This window comes from Equus przewalskii, chromosome 7 (genome assembly GCF_037783145.1).
Source record: "Equus przewalskii isolate Varuska chromosome 7, EquPr2, whole genome shotgun sequence".
Lineage (NCBI taxonomy): Eukaryota > Metazoa > Chordata > Mammalia > Perissodactyla > Equidae > Equus > Equus przewalskii.
In genome coordinates, this window is record NC_091837.1 from 33,877,549 (window position 1) to 33,898,520 (window position 20,972).

Here is a 20,972-nt window from a genome sequence, read left to right on the forward strand (position 1 = left end):
ATCTTTTTAAAGGAGGTGTAGTCGTGGGCAGACAAGCTAATGGTAGAGACATGGTGGCAAAGCAGGGAAGGAGTGCGGAAGAACTGCTCTGACCGCTCACCCTTCTGTCCCTCACTAGTGACTCTGAATGGCTGAACCCACTAGAGGCGAGCCAGACAGGGAGCTCGGGGGTGCGTTCACCAGGATGAGTCCCTAGGGGCATGGAGCCAGGCGAGGAAGGGCAAGGAATGGAGCTGGGAGCAAGTGGAGAATAACTAGCCCAACATATAATAAAGAAGAATAAATCTAAATATTTGAATATTTAACTGTTTCCTAGTTTTTTTCCTATAACATTAAATACAGAAAGAATGCAATTTGAGTGATCCACTAGAGTATGGATTTTATGGTTTCCAGGACGATGAGTAAAAAGTTTCATTAGGTATTACTGACTTGTTAGTATTTTGTGTCAAATAGAAGGAATCAACACACTGGTGAATGCATTGTTTACACTCCTGTTCCCAAGGCTTAGTTTTGGATGAAGTATCAGGCTCTTGACTAGAGAGTATCACTTGAAATATTGACCTGGTTGATTATTTGATATGAAATATAAACACAATTGGGAAATGCATACAGTTTTATTCATTAATGCCCAAGAGTGATCTTTAATCAAAGTGCTATTTAATGTTAGGCGAGAAAAAAAGAGAGAGATGATTAAACTGTAAACAAGATAGACCTCTGCTTTAACTACTGTTCTTCCCTGGGTAACTGGGGCACTTACTCTTTTGAAAGAAAAGAAGCTATTAAAGGACTCCATCTCCATCGCTGCCTAGGATTTACTAAATTAATTCATCTGATTACCAAATGGGCACCATGTAAGGGAGCAAGTAATGAAGTCATGCGACAGGACACAATAAATTGAATGGGAGGAGGGAGTGAGAACGCTTGAGGAGACTAATACGGTGATCTCTTGGGGGCCCCCCAAACAGCCCAAGGAGGTGAAGAAACATACCCAAGGATCTTTAGTTTGTTGGGTGAAACCAATTCTGAACCCAAGCTTGGGAAGTTTCCTTTGTCTTCTCAGCGTGTTACTGTAGAGCCAGCTCAGCTCTGAAAGCGAGGGATGGAGAGAGGGAGAAGAAGGGGAAATTCTTTAGTGGATGTGTCAATAAATATGTAAACACACATGCTCCCCTGATCTCTAGTGGGAGAGCGTATGCGAGCGTATGCCTGTCCTGAGGCTGGAGATGTTCACAATATTGATTTAATCATCATCATCATTATACTACAACCTCTACAGAAGTTGGCTTGCCCTATCTTTTGACAAAAGGCTTCACAAAGCAAACCAGTGTCTCTCCTTCAAAATAGGACGAACATTATGAAGACTCAAATCAGGGGCTTAGCTTGGTTCTACCTTTAGGAAGAGTTGGGGAAGAGACCAGAGCAGGGCTCTGTGGTTCTATTGCCTGTTTGACCATCTTCTCTAAAAGCCTCCAGCTCTTACTTTCACACTGCTTCCTCCAAGCTCTTTTCATCATTTCAAAAAACAATCATGGCTTACATGGTACCTTTACCCCTTCAAAAGGGTAACAATTTTGGAGAACTTGCTCTGGCAGCTCCCTTGCATCCCAAGCTTGCTGCAATTTTAATAAAACTGTATAAACTCTGGGGTGATTTTAGAGAAGCAGTGTGGGTGGAGGTATCGTCTGAAGGCCCCGGTTGGAAAGGTTGGATGGAGAATGTGAGTGAGATGAGGATCCAGATATCTATATCTGTATCTATATTTATCTATGTCTATATCTACATGAATCTATATATTGAGTAAATTTATTTAACAGCTTTATTGAGAGATAATTTATATACCATTAAATTCACTCATTTTAAGTGTACAATTAACTTTTAATAAACTTAATAGGTATGCGACTATGACCATAATCTAATGTTAGAACATTTCCATCATCCCCCAAAAAAACCTCATGTTCATTTGCATACTTTTGTAAATGGCGTTGCTTTCAAATTGTTTGTTGTTAATATTTTCTTTGTACATGTCTTGTCACTTGCAAATAAAGATAAATTCATTTCTTCTCCAATATTTATTTTCCTTGGCTTATTGCATTGGCTAGGACTGCCAGGAAAATGTTGTTGTAACAAGGGACATCCTTGTCTTATTTTGAAAATCAGGGGAAATGTTGAAAAATTAATTATTATTAATGACACTAGCTGGAGGTTTTTAGACGTGCTTTATCTGATTTAGAAAGTTCCCTTACACTTGCTTGAAATTTCCACTGTTATTAACATCTCACATTAGGAAAGCAGATTTATTATAATTAATGAACCAATATTGATACATTGCTATGAACTAAAATCCATAATTTATTCTGATGTCCTTAGTTTTTACCTAACGTTCTTTTTGTGTTCCCGTCTAGGATACCACATTGCATTTACTTGTCATATCTTCTTAAGCTTCTATTGGCTGTGATGGTTTTTTTAGACTTTCTGTATTGTTGATGACCTTGACAGCTTAGAGGAGTACGGGTCAGGTACTTTGTAGAATGTCTACCTATTAGGATTTTTCTAGCGTTTTTCTCATGGTTAGCCTGCAGTTATGAATTTTTTGGAGGAAGACCACAGAGGTAAGATATCTTTCTCATCACATCATATCAAGGTACATACAGTCTACAGGCATGTGTCACTTAACGATGAGGAAATGTTCTGAGACATGTGTCGTTAGATGATTCTGTCACTGTGCAAACATCACAGAGTGCACTTACACAAACCTGGATGGAGTAGCCTGCTACAAACCTAAGCGATAAGGTACTAATATTATGAGACCACCATTGTATGAGTGGTCTGTTGCTGAGGTGTCTGAAACATTATTATGTGGCATATGACTGTACATGACTCATGACTGTTGGAGTTGACCTTGATCGTTTGGCTAAGGGAGTGTTTATCAAGTTTCTCCACTGTAAAGTAACTCTTTTATCCTAATTCCGTATTGTACTCTTAGGAAGAAAGTCACTATGCACAGCCCACACTTCAGAAATGGGGAGTTATTCTCCTTCTCCTTGAGGGGAGAGTATCTACTTAAATTATTTGGAATTCTTCTGCATGGGAGATTTGTCTCTTGTCCCTCATTTGTTTCTATATTTAATCATTTATTTATATCAGGATGGAACCCTGGATATTTATTTTATACTTTGGGTTATAATCCAACACTTTATCACTCAAGTTGTTCCAACTTTGGCCATTGGCAGCTCTTTCACCTGATTCCTGTGTCCACAGGACACTCCAGGCTCATCCTATATATTTCCTGATCCAATCCTAGAATCATCCATTTCTCCGAAGAGCCCTGGTTCCCTTTACTGGAGAATGGTGTTAGAAACCAAGTCTGGGTACTATGTGTACTTGTTACTCCTGGGGTGTGTTTGTGTATAAACCCTCTCATCTGACAGAACAAGGAAATATATATGTATACTAAGGTGTGTGAATACTCATCTCTCTAAATTTTTTTATATGTAACCACTTGTATCTCTATTAAGATAAACATGAGTTTATACTGATATCTATAACTCAAATCCATTACCACATGGATAATCCTAGACTCCTCCCCTTCTAGTCTATAAATTCTCACTCCAACAGTGAGAAACTTGGCTCCCACTATTGTTCTATTCCAGTACATGTGCACAGTACTATCAGAATTGTTAACCCATACTCTCATGGGCAACAACTTTGTCAACTAGATTATAATTCTTAAGTGCAGTTCCTTTTGCCTTGAGTCCTACAAACACCACTTATTTCCAAAGTTACTGAAGTCAGCACTGGTTTCCCACCTCCTTCAGTAAGCTTATTTCAGACATTTGTAATGCAGTCATATTATTTTGTCACGGCTTGCATTCTGTCTTGGGATTCCACAACCTCCTAAATAGATTTTTTAAAATTGCATACACTAAGGTTCACTCTCTGTGCTACAAAGTACTAGGAATAGGTTTTGACAAATGCATAATGTTATGTATCCACCATTATAGTATCATACAGAATAATTTCAACACCCTAAAGATCCCCTATATTTTACCTCCTTGCCCCCAAGCCTCTGACAACCACTGAATATATTAATATTTCTCTAGTTTTGCCTTTTTCAGAATGTCATATAATTGGAATCATACAGTATACAGTCTTTTCAGACTGGCCTTTTTCACTGAGCAATATTCACTGAAGGCTGTTTTTATGGCTTGATAGCTATTTTTTTAATTTAAGAGAAATGGAGAAAAATACACATAAAATTTACCATATTAATCATTTTTGAGTGTGCTGTTCAGTGACAATAAGTACAATGTTGTGCCACCAGCACCACCACCCATCAACAGAACTCTTCATGTTGCAAAACTGAAACTCTGTATCCATTAAACAATAACTCCCTATTACTCCATTCCCCCCAGCCCTGGAAACCACCATTCTCCTTTCTGTGTCTATGAATTTGGCTACTCTAGGCGCCTCATATAAATGGAATCACACAGTATTTGTCCTTTTGTGAGTGTCTTATTTCAATTAGCATACTATTCTCAAGGTTCATCCGTGTTGTAAATCATGTGTCAGAATTCCCTTCCTTTAAAGGCAGAATAATATTCCATTCTATGCATATACACATTTTGTTTATCCATTCACCATTGATGGACACTTGGGTTGCTTCCACCTCTCAGCTACTGTGAATAATTCTGCTAGGAACATGGGTGTGCAAATATCTCTTTGAATTCTGGCTTTCAAATTCCTTTGGGGATATACCAAGAAGTGGAATTGCTGGATCATATGGAAATTCTGTGTTTAACTTTTTGAGGAGCCATCATACTGTTTTCCGTAGTGGCTGTACCATTTGACATCCCACCAATAGTGCCCAGAGTTCCAATTTCTCCACATCCTCAACACTCGTTATTTTCTGTTATTTTGATATCCTGAAGGGTGTGAGATCGCTTCTCACTGTGGTTTTGATCTGCATTTCCCTAATGACTAGTGATGTTGAGGATTTCTTCATGAGCTTGTTGACCATTTGTATATCTTCTTTGGAGAAATGTCTATTTAAATCCTTTGCTCATTTTTAAATTAGGTTATTTGTTTATATTGTTCTTGAGTTTTAGGAGCTCTCTACATATCCGAGATATTAATCCCTTATCAGTTATATTATTTACAAATATTTCCCCCATTCTGTGGGTTGCCTTTTTACTCTCTTGATAGTGTCTTTTGATACCTAAGTTTTTAATTTTTATGAGGTCCAATTCTTTTCTTGCCTATACCTTTGGTGTCATATCCAAGAAATCATTGAAAAATCCAGTGTGGTGAAGATTTTTCCCTATGTTTTCTTCCAAGAGTTTTACAGTTTTAGCTTTTATGTTTAGATCTTTGACCCATTTTGAGTTAATTTTTGTATATGATATTAGATAAAGGTTCAACTTCATCCTTTTGCAGGTGAATATTCAGTTTTCCCAGCACCATTTGTAAAAAGACTATCCTTTCCCTGAAGGTCTTGACACCCTTGTCAAAAATCATTTGACCATGTATGCTAGGGTTTATTTCTGGGCTCTCCATTCTACTCCATTGGTCTGTATGTCTATCTTTATGCCAGTACTACACTGTTTTGATTAGTGTGGCTTTGTAGTAAGTTTTGAAATCAGGAAGTGTGTACCTTCTAATTTGTTTTTCTTTTTCCAGATTGTTTTCTTCTTTCTGGGTCCCTCAAGATTTCACCTAAATTTTAGCACAGATTTTTTAATTTCCACAAAAAATTTCATTGGGATTTTGATAGGGATTGTATTGGATCTGTAGATCATCTGGGTACTATTGACATCTTAACAGTATGAAGTCTTCCTACCTATGAGCACAAGACGTCCTTCAGGGTTTTTTTTTAAATTGTGGTAACGTTGGTTTATAACATTATATAAATTTCGGGTGTACATCATTATATTTCTATTTCTGTGTAGATTATATCACGTTCACTAGCTGAAGACTAGTTCCCCATCCATCACAATACACATTTGCCTAATCACCCCTTTTGCACTCTTTCCTCCTACCTTCTCCTCTGGTAACCACCAATCCAATCTCTGTCTCTGTATGTTTGTTGTTGTTTTTGTCTTCTGTTTATGAGTGAGACCATACAGTATTTGACTTTCTCCTTCTGATTTATTTCTCTTAGCCAAATTCACTCCAGGTGCATCCATGGTGTCACAAATGGTGAGATTTCATCCTTTTATGGCTGAGTAGTATTTCATTGTGTATATATACCACATCGTCTTTATCCATTTGTCCCTCGATGGACACCTAGGTTGCTTCCAAGTGTTGGCTATTGTGAATAATGTTGCAATGAACATAGGGGTACATATGTTTTTATGCATTCATGTTTTCATGTTCTTTGGATAAATACCCAGCAGTGGAATAGCTGGATGATATAGTAGTTCTATTCTTAACTTTTTGAAGAATCTCCGTACTGTTTTCCATAGTGGCTACACGAGTCTGCACTCCCACCAGCAGTGTATGAGAGTTCCTTTTTCTTCTCATCCTCTCTAACATTTGTTATTTCCTGTCTTGTTAATTATAGCAGTTCTGACAGGCATGAGGTGGTATCTCATTGTAGTTTTGATTTTCATTTCCCTGATAATTAGTGATGTTGAACATCTTTTCATGTGCCTGTTGGCCATTGGTATATCTTCTTTGGAGAAATGTCTGTTCAGATCTTTTCTCCATTTTTAATTGGGTTGTTCGTTTTTTGTTGTTGAGATGTATGAGTTCTTTATATTTTGGATATTAACCTTTTTTCAGATATATGGTTTACAAATATCTTCTCCCAATTGTTAAGTTGTCTTTTCGTTTTGTCAATGATTTTCTTTGCTGTGCAGAAGTTTTTAGTTTGGTGTTGTCTTATTTGTTTATTTTTTCTATTGTTTCCCTTGCCTGGTCAGACAAGGTACTTGAAAATATGCCGCTAAGACCAATGTTGAAGAGCCTACCACCTATGTTTTCTCCCAGAAGTTTCATGGTCTCAGTTCTTACATTCAAGTCGTTAATTCATTTTGAGTTAATTTTTGTGTATCATGTAAGATAAAGGCCTACTTTCATTCTTTTGCGTTTGGCTGTCCAGTTTTCCCAACACCATTTATTGAAGAAACTCTCCTTTCTCCATTGCGTGTTCTTGGCTCCTTTGTTGAAAATTAGCTGTCCACAGATGTGTGGGTTTATTTCTGGGCTCTCGATTTTGTTCCATTGATCTGTGCGTCTGTTTCTGTGCCAGTACCATGCTGTTTTGGTTACTATAGCTATGTAGTATATTTTGAAATCAGGGAATGTGATACCTCCAACTTCGTTCCTTTTTCTCATGATTTCTTTGACTATTTGGGGTCTTTTGTTGTTCTATATAAATTTTAGGATTCTTTGTTCTATTTCTGTGAAAAATGTTGTTGGAACTTTGTTAGGGATTGCGTTGAATCTGTAGATTGCTTTGGGAAGTATGGGCATTTTAACTATGTTAATTCTTCCAATCCAAGACCACAGAAGATCTTTCCATTTCTTTGTGTCTTCTTCAATTTCTTTCAACAATGTTTTATAGTTTTCAGTGTACAGGTCTTTCCCTTCTTTGGTTAAGTTTATTCCTAGGTATTTTTTGTTGTTGCAATTATAAATGGGACTGCATTCTTAATTTCTCTTTCTACCACTTCGTTCTTAGTGTATAGAAACACAACTGATTTTTTATGTTGATTTTGTGTCCTGCAACTTTACTGTATTCATTTATTATTTCTAAAAGTTTTTCCATGAATTCTTTAGGGTTTTCTATATATAAAATCATGTCGTCTGCAAATAGTGACAATTTCACTTCTTTCTAATTTGGATCTTTTTAATTTCTTTTTCTTGCATGATTGCTCAGGCTAGGACTTCCAATGCCGTGTTATATTAGAGTGGTGAAAGCGGGCATCCTTGTCTGGTTCCTGTTCTTAGAAGGATAGATTTCAGTTTTTCTCCATTAAGAATGATATTAGGTGTTGGTTTGTCATATACGGCCTTCATTATGTTGAGGCACTTTCCTTTTATACCCATTTTACTTGGAGTTTTTATCATAAACAGATGCCGTATCTTGTCAAGTGCTTTCCCTGCATCTATTGAGATGATCCTGTGATTTTTATTCTTCATTTTGTTAATGTGGTGTATCACATTGATTGATTTGTGGATGTTGAACCATCTCTGTACCCCTAGAATAAATCCCACTTGATCATGGTGTATGACCTTTTTAACTTACTGTTGTATTTGATTTGCTAGTATTTTGTTGAGGATATTTGCATCAATGTTCATCAGTGATATTGGCCTGTAATTTTATTTTTTTGTATTGTCCCTGTCTGGTTTTGGTATCAGGGTAGTGTTGGCTTCACAGAATGAGTTAGGAAGTGTCCCCTCCTCTTCAATTTTTTGGAAGTTTGAGAAGGGTAGGTATTAAGTCTTCTTCGAATCTTTGGTAGAATTCACCAGGGAAGCCATCTGGTCCTGGACATTTATTCTTTGGGAGGCTTTTGATTACTGTTTCAATCTCCTTACTGGCGACTGGTCTATTCAAATTCTCTATTTGTTCTCAACTCAGTTTTGGAAGGTTGTATGATTCTAAGAATTTATCCATTTCTTCTAGATTATTCAATTTGTTGGCGTATAGCTTTTCATAATATTCTTTTATTATCTTTTGTATTTCTGAGGTGTCCTTTGTATTTTCTCCTCTTTCAATTCTGATTTTATTTATTTGAGCCTTTCTCTTTTTTTCCTTGGTGAGTTTAGCTAAAGGTATGTCAAATTTTTTTGTCTTTTCAAAGAACCAGCTCCTCATTTCTTTGATTTTTTTCTATTTTTTTTTTAGTCTCTATTTCATTTATTTCTGCTCTCATTTTTATCATTTCCTTCCTTCTACTGATTTTGGGCTTTGTTTGTTCTTCTTTTTCCAGTTCCTTTAGGTGCACTGTTAGATTGTTTATTTGAGATTTTTCTTGTTTGTTGAGGTGGGCCTGTATTGCTACAAAATTCCTGCTTAGAACCACTTTTGCTGTATCCCATAAATTTTGGCATGTCATATTTTCATTTTCATTTGTCTCTGGGTATCTTTTTATTTCTCCTTTGATTTCCTCATAGAGCCAATCGTTGTTCAGTAGCATTTCATGTAATGCCCACATATTTGTGACTTTTCCAATTTTCTTCCTATAGTTGATTTCTAGTTTCATACCATTGTGGTCAGAAAACATGCTCAGCATTATTTCAATCTTTTTAAATTACTGACATTTGTTTTGTGACCTAATGTGTGATCTATCCTGGAGAATGTTCCATGTGCATTTGGAAAGAATGTGTATTTTGTGGTTTTTGGATGGAATGGTCTGTACATATCTATTAAGTCCATCTGGTCTAATACGTCATTTAAGGTGAATGTTTCCTTATTGATCTTCTGTTTGGGTGATCTATAGATTGGTGTAAGTGGAGTGTTAAATTCCTCTACTATTATTGTGTTACTATTTCTCCTTTTATGTCTGTTAGTAATTGCTTTATATATTTAGTTACTCCTATGTTGGGTGCATAGATATTTACAAGTGTTATATCCTCTCTTTGGAGTGTTCCCTTTATCATTATGTAGTGCCCTTCTTTGTCTCTTGTTACAGTTTTTGTTTTAAAGTCTATTTTGTCTGATATAACTATTGTTATCCCAGCCTTCTTTTCATCACCATTTGCATGGAGTAACTTTTTCATGCCTTCACTTTCAGTATGTGAGTGTCTTTAGGTCTGAAGTATGTCTCTTGTATGTAGCATATATATATGGATCTTGTTTTTTCATCCAGTTGGCTACCCTATGCCTTTTGATCGGAACATTTAGTCCACTGACATTTAAAGTAGCTATTGATAAGAATGTACTTATTGCCATCTCGTCACCTTTTTCTGGATGTTTTAGTAGTTCTCCTTTGTTCCTTTCTTCTTCTCTTGCTCTCTTCTCTTTTGGTTTGATGACTTTCTTTAGTATTATGTTTGAGTTCTTTTCTCTTAATTTTTTGTGTATTTATTATAGGTTTCTGGTTCAAATATAATCATGTATATAAAATCACATATACAGCAATCTATATTAAGTTGATGGTCTCTTTAGTTTGACCTCTTGCTAAAAGCTCTACTCTTTTACTCTCCTCCTCTCACAAATTCTTGTTTGATATCATATTTAATCTCTTTTGTGTGTGTATCCTTTACCCTTGTATCATGGAAATAGACAATTTTCGTACTTTTGTCATTTGACTTTCATAGCTTCACAAGTGGTTGATCTGCTACCTTTACTCTATATTTGCCTTTATCAGTAATTTCATTGTTTTATTATCTTTGATCATTTTCTTATTTCTATTTGTGGTCTTCTCTTTTGCACTTAAATAAGTCCCTTTAGAGTTTCTATAAGCCTGGTTTCTTGATGATAAACTCCTTTAGTTTTTGCTTGTCTGGGAAACTCTTTATCTCTCCTTCCACTCTGAATGATAACCTTGCCAGGTAGGGTATTCTTGGCTGTAGGTTTTTTCCTTTCAGCACTTTAAATGTATCATGCCACTCCCTTGTAGCCTGTAAGGTTTCTGCTGAGAAGTCAGTTGATAGACTTATGGGGTTTCCTTTGTATGTAACTTGTTGCCTTTCTCTTGTGGCTTTTAGGATTTTCTCTTTATCTTTAATTCTTGGCATTTTGATTATAATGTGTTTTGGTGTGAGACTCTTTGGGTTCATCTTGTTTGGTGCTCTCTGTGCTTCCTGTACCTAGACGTCTGTTTCCTTCCTTAGGTTAGGAAAGTTTTCAGCTATTATTTCTTCAAATAGATTCTCTGCCCCTTTGTCTCTCTCTTCTCCTTCTGGGACATCTATAATACGAATGTTAGTGCACTTGATGTTTTCCCAGAGGTCCCTTAGACTGTCCTTGTTCTTTTTAGTTCTTTTTTCTTTTATCTGTTCAGCTTGGATGAGTTCCTCTAGCCTTTTGTCCAGCTTGCTGATCTTTTCTTCTGTATCATCTACTCTGCTTTTGAGTCCCTCTAGTGAATTTTTCATTTCCAGTATTGTATTCTTCATTTCTGATTGGTTCTTTGGTTTTCAACAATTCTTTGTTGAGTTCTCACTGAGTTCATCCATTCTTCTCCCAGGAACAGTGAGCATCCTTATGACTCTTAATTTGTACTCTTTGTCAGTTGTATTGTTTATCTCTGTTTCATTTAGTTTCTTTTCTGGGGTTTTGTCCTGTTCCCTTACTTGGAATATATTCCTGTCTCCTCGTTTTGCCTCTTTCTCTGTGCTTATATCTATGTATTAGGTAGATCAGCTACGTCTCCCAATCTTGGAGAGGTGGACTTAAGTAAGAGATGCCTTATGAGGCCCAGCAGTATGCTTCCCTTTGTCACCAGTTCCAAATGTCTCAGCGGTGTCCCCTGTGTGGGCTATGTGTGTCCTTCCATTGTGGCAGAGTTGCTGTTGCTTCAAGTGCCTGGGGAGGCTAGACTCTTCCCCTGGCCAGCTGATTGTAATACTTAGCTGCATGTGGCTGCTACAGACCCTTTGGTCACTTTACTGAGCATGGGGAGCCCCAGCACAGTTGGCTGCAAGGTCTAATAGCACATTCCTATTGCAGTTTTCCTGTTAAATGAGTATGACCCCAGCATGGGTGGTTGCTATGCTCAGGGGCTTACAATTGCTGTAGGCCTACAGCCTGCAAGGCTGTTGTCAGCTCACTCAGGATTGCAGCTGAGCGGGACTGGCCCCAGGCATGGGAGCATCCACTTGTTTCAGGCTTTTGAAGGTAGGGCTAATCCCCTATGTGGCTGTTTGAGAAGCACAAGTCTACTGCAGCTGACAAGCCCCACCACCCATAGGGCCACACACCTCATTGAAACAGTCCTGCTTCATGCACACACCTGACCCAATGAAGCAGACCCAGTTGCCCCACTCCAGAGGCCCCACACAATCTACCAATGCAGTCTCACCCTTTGCACATGCCCTGCCCTGCCAAGGCAGACCCACTAGCCAGGCTGCAGAGGGTCCAGGCACCCTGCCTATGTGAGCCCACAAGTTGCCCAGGGACTTGCTATTGGGTGGGCTGCCTGCCCTGGCTGAGCTGGATTAAATTGGTGCTCTGTGGGAGAGGCAGATCCCTGGGCTAACAGGCCAGAGAAAGAACTCCAGTGATGTCTGCTAGCATCTGTGCCAGCATGCCTGCACTAGGTCACAATAATGGCTGCTGCCAATGTCTCAGTCCCTGGGCAGGTCTCACCTCTCACCAAGATGCACCCAGAGCCTACCAGGTGAGTCTCTTGTCACCAAAGGATTGTGCACCTTTCTTTCTGTTGATTTAGGTTGCTTTCCCAAATGGGTGAATTTTTGTGTGGGCCCTTTTAAAAGTAGGCTTTTTTCCTCTTATGTCTGATAGCTTTTCTGGAGGTATTCCTCGTTGTTGTTAATAGCCAACAAAACCAGATATTATGACACTCATCTTGGTTGTGCTGAGTCCAGAAGCTGCTTATGCGGTAAATCTCCCCTGCTTAGATCTCCTGCTCCTCCAGGGAAGGCTTCGTACCTTAAGATTGCTCCCAGCCAGACACGAAGCATTGCAGCTCAAAGGTGGCTTTGTTCTCTCCAGAAGGAATTTCTGCCTCTTCCACCTCAGTCAGCACTGTGCTTGTTGTGGGGCTTCTTTTTATCCAGTTTTCAGTTCTCTCTCAAGAGTAATTCTTCCAAGAGTACTTGTGAATTGGTTGTTTCTGTGGGAGTAGGTGAGTTCAGAGTCTGCCAAGGCATCCATCTTGACATTGTCCTAGTTTTTTATATTTGCTGATTTCTTTCAACAATGTTTGATAGTTTTCATTGTAAAAATCTTTCACCTTCTTGGTTAATTCCCAAGTATTTTATTCCTTTTAATGGTTTTGTAAATGGAGTCGTTTTCTTAATTTCCTTTTCAGATTGTTCATTGTTAGCATATAGAAATGCACCTGATTTTCATGTGCTGACTTTGTATCCTGCTACTTTGCTGAGTTTGTTTATTAGTTCTAATAGTTTTTTGTGGAAGCTTTAGAATTATCTACGTATAAGATCCTGTCATTTTCAAAGAGATAACTTTACTTCTTTCTTTCCAAGTTTGATGCCTTTTATATCTTTTTCTTGCCTAATTGCTCTGGCTAGAACTCCCAGTACTATGTTGAATAGGAGTAGCAAAGGTGGCATCCTTGCCTTGCTCCTGATCTTAGAGGAAAAGCTTTCAGACTTTCACCATTAAAGTACGATATTTGAGGTGGGTTTTTTTTTAATATATGGTCTTTACTATTTTGAAGTAGTTTCCTTCTATTCCTAGTTTGTTGAGTGTTTTTTTCATGAAAGGGTTTGAATTTTGTCAGATGATTTTTCTACATGGATGATATGATCGTGTGGTTTCCTCTTTCATTCTGTTCATGTGGTATATTACATTGATTTATTTTTGTATGTTGAACAATGTTTGCATGGCAGGAATGAATTCTCCTTGGTTAGGGTGTGTAATCTTTTTAAGTTATTGTTGTCTTCGCCTTGTTAGTATTTTTTTGAGGAGTTTTGCATCAATGTTTAGGATAAATAGTAGTCTTTAGTATTTATTTTCTTGTATGGGCTTTGACTTTTGAATAAAGAGTAATGTTGGCCTCATGGAATGAGTTAGGAAGTATCCTTCTTTGTTAATTTTTTGGAAGAGTTTGAGAAGGATTGGTTTAAATCTTCTTTAAATATTTTGTAGAATTTATCAGTGAAAACATCAGGTCCTGGGCTTTTCTTTGTTGGGACATTTTTGATTACTAATTCAATCTCTTTATTAGCTACAGCTCTGTTCAGATTTCCTATTTCTTCATGATCCTTTGGTAGATTGTCTTTGTAGGTTTGTGTTTGAGGGAAGTTTTCCATTTCATCTAGATTATCCATTTAGCGCAATAGTTCATAGTACTCTTTTATAATCTTTTTTTATTTCTGTGAAGTTAGTAGTAATGTCCCTTCTTTCATTTTTTATTTTCATTATTTCTTTTTTTTCTTAGCCTATCTAGCCAAAGATTTGCCAATTTTGTTCATCTTTTCAAAAAAGTCAACAGTTGGTTTCATCGATTTTGATTTTTTTAATTTTATATTTTATTTATCTCTGCTGTACTATTTATTATTTCTTTCCTTCTTTTAGCTTTGGGTTCAGTTTATTCTCCTCTTTCTAGTTCCTTAAGTTGTAAAGTTATATTGTTGGTTTGAGATCTTTCTTCTTTTTATATATTTGTATGTATTTGTTTTTATGTATTTATAGCTAAAAATTTCCCTCTTAGCAGTGCTTTTGCTGTGTCACATAACTTTTGGTACATTATGTTTTTATTTTCATTTGTCTCAAGATATCTTCTAGTTTCACTTGTAATTTCTTCTTTGACCCAGCATATGGTTTAATTTCCACATATCTGTGGGTTTTTCAGTTTTCCTTTTGCTGTCGATTTCTAGTTTTATTTCATTGTGATTGGAAAGATGATTTGTATGATTTTGATGTTTTAAAATTTATTAAGATTTGTTTTCTGGCCGAATATATGGTGTATCCTGTAGAATTTTCCATGTGCACTTGAGAAGAATATATATTCTGCTATTGTTGGGTGGAGTGTTCTGTATATTTTTGTTAGGTCCAATAGGTCAATGGTGTTGCTCAAGATCTCTATTTCCTTATCAATCTCTGTCTGGTTGTTCTATCCATTATTGAAAGTGAGATATTGAAGTCTCTGACTATTATTGTAGAGGTGTTTATTTCTCCCTTCCTTTCTGTCAATGTTTGCTTCATATTTTTAGGAGCTTTGATGTTTGATGCATGTATGTTTATGACTGTTATATCTTCTTAGTGAATTGACCCTTTTAGGATTAGAAAATGTCTTTCTTTGTCCCTTCTAACAGTTTTTAACTTAAAGTCTATTTTGTCTGATATTAGTATAACCACCCCTGCTCTCTGTTGGTTACTATTTGCATAGAATATTTTTTTCCATCTTTTCACTTTCAACCTATATGTGTCTTTAGACCTAAACTGAGTCTCTTGTAGTTAGTATATAGATGGATCCTTTTTTAAAAAAAAAAAAAAATCTATTATGCTAATCTATGTCATTTTATTGGGGATTTTAATCCATTTACATTTAAAGTAATTATTGATAGGAAAGGACTTCCTATTGCTACGTTGTTGTTTCTATATGTTTTATAGTGGGGGGATTTTTGCCTTTCTTTTCCTCCCTTACTGTCTTCTTTTGTGTTTAGTTGATTTTTTGTCCTTTATGGTTTCCCTCTTCATTTCCTTTTCTGTATATTATATATAGAGATTACATTAAATAGCCTGGGCCTGCCCAGTAGTATAGCGGTTAAGTTTGCGTGCTCCGCTTCTGTCGTCTGAGGCTCCCAAGTTTGGATCCCGGGAGCAGACCCAGCATTGCTCATCAAGTCACTCTGTGGCAGCATCCCACATACAGAATAGAGGAAGGCGGGCATAGATGTTAGCTCAAGGACAATCTTCCTCACCAAAAAAACCCCCCAAATCCTACAGTTATAATAATCTATTTTAAACTGAAATCAACTTAATTTCAATTGCATACAAAAGCTCTACTCCTTTACAATTCTGCTCCCCACGTTATGACACTGATGTCACAAATTACATCTTCATATATTTTGTGCTTAACATAGATTTATAATTTTTTTAATGTTTTAAAAATTCTATAAAATAATGAAACATTGAATTATGAACCAAAATTACAATAATACTGTTTTTTATATTTGTCCATGTATTTACCCTTACCAGAAAACTTTATATTTTTGTCTGGCTTTGTGTTACTGTTTAGTGTCCTTTTATTTCAACTTGAAGGACTCCCGTTAGTATTTCTTGTAGAGCAGGTCTGGTGGTAACGAATTCCCTGAGGTCTTGTTTATTTGGGAATGTAGTAATTTCTCCTTCCTTTGATGATGGTTTTGCCAGACATAGAGTTCTTGGTTGACAGTTTTGGTTTTTCAGCACTTTGAATACGTCATCCTACTAGCTCCTGGCCTGCAAAGTTTCTGTTGGGAAATCTACTGCTGTCTTCTTGCAGATCCTTCGTGTGTGAGGAGTCCCTGTTCTCTTGCTGCTCTCAAGAATCTGGCTTTGTCTTTTGACAGTTTGATTATAATCTTTGTCTCTGTGGGTCCTTTTTGATTTCTCCTGCTTTGAATTTGTTGAACCTCTGTCTTGACTCAAATTTGGGAAGTTACTATTTCTTCAAATAAGCTCTTGGCTCCTTTCTCTTTCTCTCTTCTCCTTCTGGAACTCTCATAATGTGTATATTGTTTACTTGGTGGTGTCACATAAGTCCCTTAAACTCTGTTCTTTTTTTCCTTCTTTTTCTTTTTGCTCCTCAGACTTGATAATTTTAAATGATCTGTCTTTAAATATCTTCAAGGTCACTAATTCTTTCTTCTCCCTGTTTGAATCTGCTGTTTGTCAGTGTTTTAGATTTTAGCCGCTCTAGTACAGGTATGGGGCATCTCATTGTTTTAATTTGTATTTTTCTAATGATAAGTGATGTTGAGGATCTTTTCATGTGCTTGTTTTGTATCTGTATATCTTCTTTGTGTTTGTGGTACACTGAGTTATTTGACTTTGGGTTGATATTTTCCTCATTTTCAGAAAATTCGTATATGTTATCTCTTGAAATATTTCTTCTACCCCAATCTCTCTCTTCTCTCCTTCTAGGAGTCTAATTCCACATATTTTACACCATTTGACGGTGTCACACGTCTCTCAAGTTCCATTCTGTTATTTTTAGTCTTTTTTTCTCTCAGTGCTTAGTTTAGGTATTTTCTATGGACCTTTCTTTAAGTTCATTACTCTTATCTTTTGCTATGGCCAGTCCCTCATTAATCTCAGCCAATGAATTATTAATTGTAGATTTTTCTTAGTTCCACAATGCCCATTTAAGTTTTTAAAAATCTAGATTCTCTATTGAGGATTTTAAATTTTGACCATAGTTTTCTGTATTTAAAAAAATATTCATTATGTATATTAGACTTGAGACACTCTGGTTTCAAACGTCTCTGGGGTGGAGCCTCTTGTATGTTTCTCATAGGCCTCTCCCTCCAAGTGGCATCTGTCTCCCAGGCAAAGTGAGATTGTGGGAGACTTTACTCTGCCTGTCTAGCTCAGCCACGTCACCTCACACACTAGCCTAGCATGCAAGAAGTGAAAACTTGTCATTAGTTTTGTTCTCCTCAAGGCTAAATCCATCAATCTAACTCATATGGCCATGAAAAACTCTCCTTCGTTTCCTTTCCCTCAGTAAATATCTCTGCCTAGGCCAGTCCCAGTCTTCAGCTTGTCTCCAGACTTGACAAATGCACCCCAGTGAAGAATATCAGGGCAATCTCAGCTCAAATAGAATGGGCTCTTTAGAATTTAGTTTCATTATTTTCTGTTTTTAAAATATTCACAGCTTATCAGAGCTTCGAACCAGACCGACTGGGCTGGGATCTGAGTCTGACTTATTAGCTGTGTGGTCTTTGCAAGTTATTTAATCTTTACGTTCCTTAGAATCTTCATTTGGAAAATGAATATCATAACAGGACCCTCTTTATATGGTGGTGGTGGATAGTATACACGAAGCGTTTAGAGCTGTGCAAAGCTCTAGACACGTTAATCAGTCCCCACATAAAACCCCATCAACGAGGATAGCCCCTCTAACAGTGATACAACCACTATATAAATATATTGGTTCATTTAATTTAATCAAGTTCTCACTACGTCTCCGAGCTAAGTCCCGCTATTATTCCCGTTTTATAGATGATGAAGCTGAGGCATAGGGGTGTTCAGAAACTTGACTGAAAGGTCCCTGGACGGTCAGGTGAGGATGAACAGCTCCTCTCCATCATCGCGCTTGGTTGCTGAGTATGAATTCTCTCTCGGGACCCCATTATCCCTTTTACAATCTGGCTTCTGTCAAAGGGCTCTCAAATCCCTCAGACAGACTTATTTAAGTTTTAACCCTAGTGATGGATAAGCTCAAGTTTTTTGGCCAGGTGGCTCTATAGCCACTGTGAAAATCAGTGGATACAAATATTTGTCGTGGTGGCAGGATGCTGGCCAACTTCACACTCTGGAAGCTACATTACGAAATTGGAAATTGGAGAAAGAGTCATCACCTCTAGGTCCCACCCAGCTAAGATGATCTATTGCAAAAGACTGTGATTACTCACTCTATGAGTTTTGCTTGGGGGTTCGGAATTTCAACAACTTGAGCAACATCTTGGTAAGGTGTTGGAGGGGAAAAAAGAGACAAGTGTGATACTAGAAAGCACCCAAGCAGTCTTCTTCTGAAGGTGCCCATAGCTCTCCAGTTATTAGGGCCATAGGTCTGAGGATTAAGCCAATTGATACATGGAAACTGCTTAGAGCAGGGATGGGCACACAGTAAGAGCTACGTAAGTGCTAGGTACTATTGTCTCCGTGCTTACCAACCTCACCCCTTGTCTGGACGCTGTGGGAATGCAGGCCAATCCCACCCCAGCCTCCAGCCTCACTTCCAAGGCTGCTTAGGATTTCAGGCTGGTATCAGGCACCAGTCACTTGTCCCCCATCTTCAGGGAACATACTTTCGGTCTCCAACCTTATGGTAGACATTCAGGGCAGTTCACAAATATTGCATTTCTCCTTCTTCAGGGACTACAGTAGGATTGCAATTCCTCACCTCCTTGATATTGGATGTGGACAATGAAGAGAAGTGACTTGTGTCACTTACAGGTGGGTGTTTTAAGAGGCCATGTGTGAGTCACTATATCCCTTCATTGCTATTACAGTGACTGTGAACCTGTGTCGAGATGGAACGTCCATCGTCCAGGACCCTGAGAGACAGCAGTGAGCTGAGCCCCAGTAGACCTGTACTGGACATGCAACGTGAGTGAAAACAAACCTTTATTGTGTTATGCCACTAAGAGTCAGAGGTGGTTTGTTCCTGCAACATAATGAGCCTGCCCTGAATGACAAACCCCTTACCAGGCTTGAAGTAAAAACGGTAGTGCCCCTTACACACTGGGATTAGGGAAAGGTGGAAACTCAAACTTATGCTCATCTTTCAAATCTCAAAAAAGTGGCACTGTTTTCTCAGACATGTGCGAGGTATGGCTGTGTGCTCATCGACCCTTCTGCACACTCTCCTCACAGCGGTCGTACACAGTGTGCTGTTCTCTGCGTGCCAGCCTCCCCTGTACAATCGTCAGCTCCTAGAAAGGAGCAGTTATCTGTCTTCACCTGACCATCCGATGAACTTTCAGTCAAGTTTCTGAACATCTCTGTGCATATGACATACGCAGTGGTGTGCTGGTAAATACTTAACGACTGGCTCTCTGGCTTTCTGGAGAGAAAAGCCCTGCTTTATAGTGTTTGTCAATTTTCATGGTGTCAACGCTCCCACCATGGCTGATTTCAAGCTACCAGCGTGATGTCAGTAAATGCAGAATTGAGAAGAAATGCTCAGTAACACATTCCACCACACAGATATGGTAGACAGAGTAACTTTAAATTCATAGATAATACATTAGGAAATGATAAATTTTGAGTATTTATTTATCTTTGTTTTTAATAGAATTTATCTAGTTATAAGTTTTTCATAATTTAATTTTTAATAATGGCCTTATTTAACAACTGGCTTGCAAAATTATGCTTTGAGCAGCTTCAGCATACCACTGAGTATGTGCTGCCCTACCTGTCCATTCCCAAAATGGATGGTAAAACTTGCTGGGCTCAGTAACTTATGCTACTCCACATGAGCCTCAGAATCCTTACCAACACAGAGTGCTAAATAGCTTTAACCAATCTACTGAAGTTGACAAGCTAGTTGAAACCTTTCTCCTTTCCTTTGTTGTCTCCTACATGAAATATACTGTCAATTTTTCTACTGTAAAAATTTAGAAAGTATGTTTTATTATTTTATCTTTGAAATTATTTGCAATAATTTATTCTTTTAATTTTTGATCGGCTATGATTCCTCACACATCATCACACATACTTAGGAATTCTCACAAAGAAAATACTAAGAAGAACTAACATACATTTTAAATGTAATCAAAGATTTATGAATACTAAATATAACAATTTCTGAAGTTAAATGATCTAGGTTTGGTAATCGTTTACACATTTATTAGTTTCTATTTGACATAGCTTTAATTTTTTTCAGCAAATACACTGAGTGGAATTCTCAATAATATGTGTAAGGCTTTGCATTCCCCATGGTCCCGGCACCGTGCCTTACGGATGCAGGAAAGAAATGAGTCAGGAGTGAAAGGCGCGGGGATCCCTGGCCAGGAGACCAGGTGGATGCTATGTCAGTAGCAGGGGAAGAGAAGACAGGAAGAGGAACAGAGGGCAAGGGTCTGCATTCAGTTTGGACATGTTGAGTTTTAGGTGCCTGCAGGTCATCTGGGAAGATGTCGGGAGATGACTAACAGGCTTTTGGGAATGTGGATTTGCAAGTAAGACGAGCATGGGGAGATGTGACCGTGCCAGTCAGCCACAGAGACCCGGCAGTCAGTCTCCAGACTAGAGGGTCAGGGCTGAGGACAGCTCCCAGTGGACACCTGCAGTCAAGGAGAGCTGGAGGGACAGGGGCGAGCCCGCCGTAGGGATGGCAGAGATCACATGTACTACTACCTCAAAATTAAAAAACTAAAAATGAGGAGGTCTCGCATATTTAAAAAATGTAGCCTTTTGAGTGTTCTAAAAAATCGTATAAACTCAAGCTTCTCTCGCTGTGATTTCTTAGAATGCATACGTGTGAGGCAGATTTTCTAAAACATGAGAGTATGCGCAAGCAACTATGAATGTCCCCGATTATGTCCCACGAGGGCAGGGCTGTGCCCAGGGCCTGGTGATGGTAAGCACTCATAATATTTGTCGAATGACAAAATGTTATTCCATCTGAAGATCACTGTTTCCTCCCTTCACTCTTCCC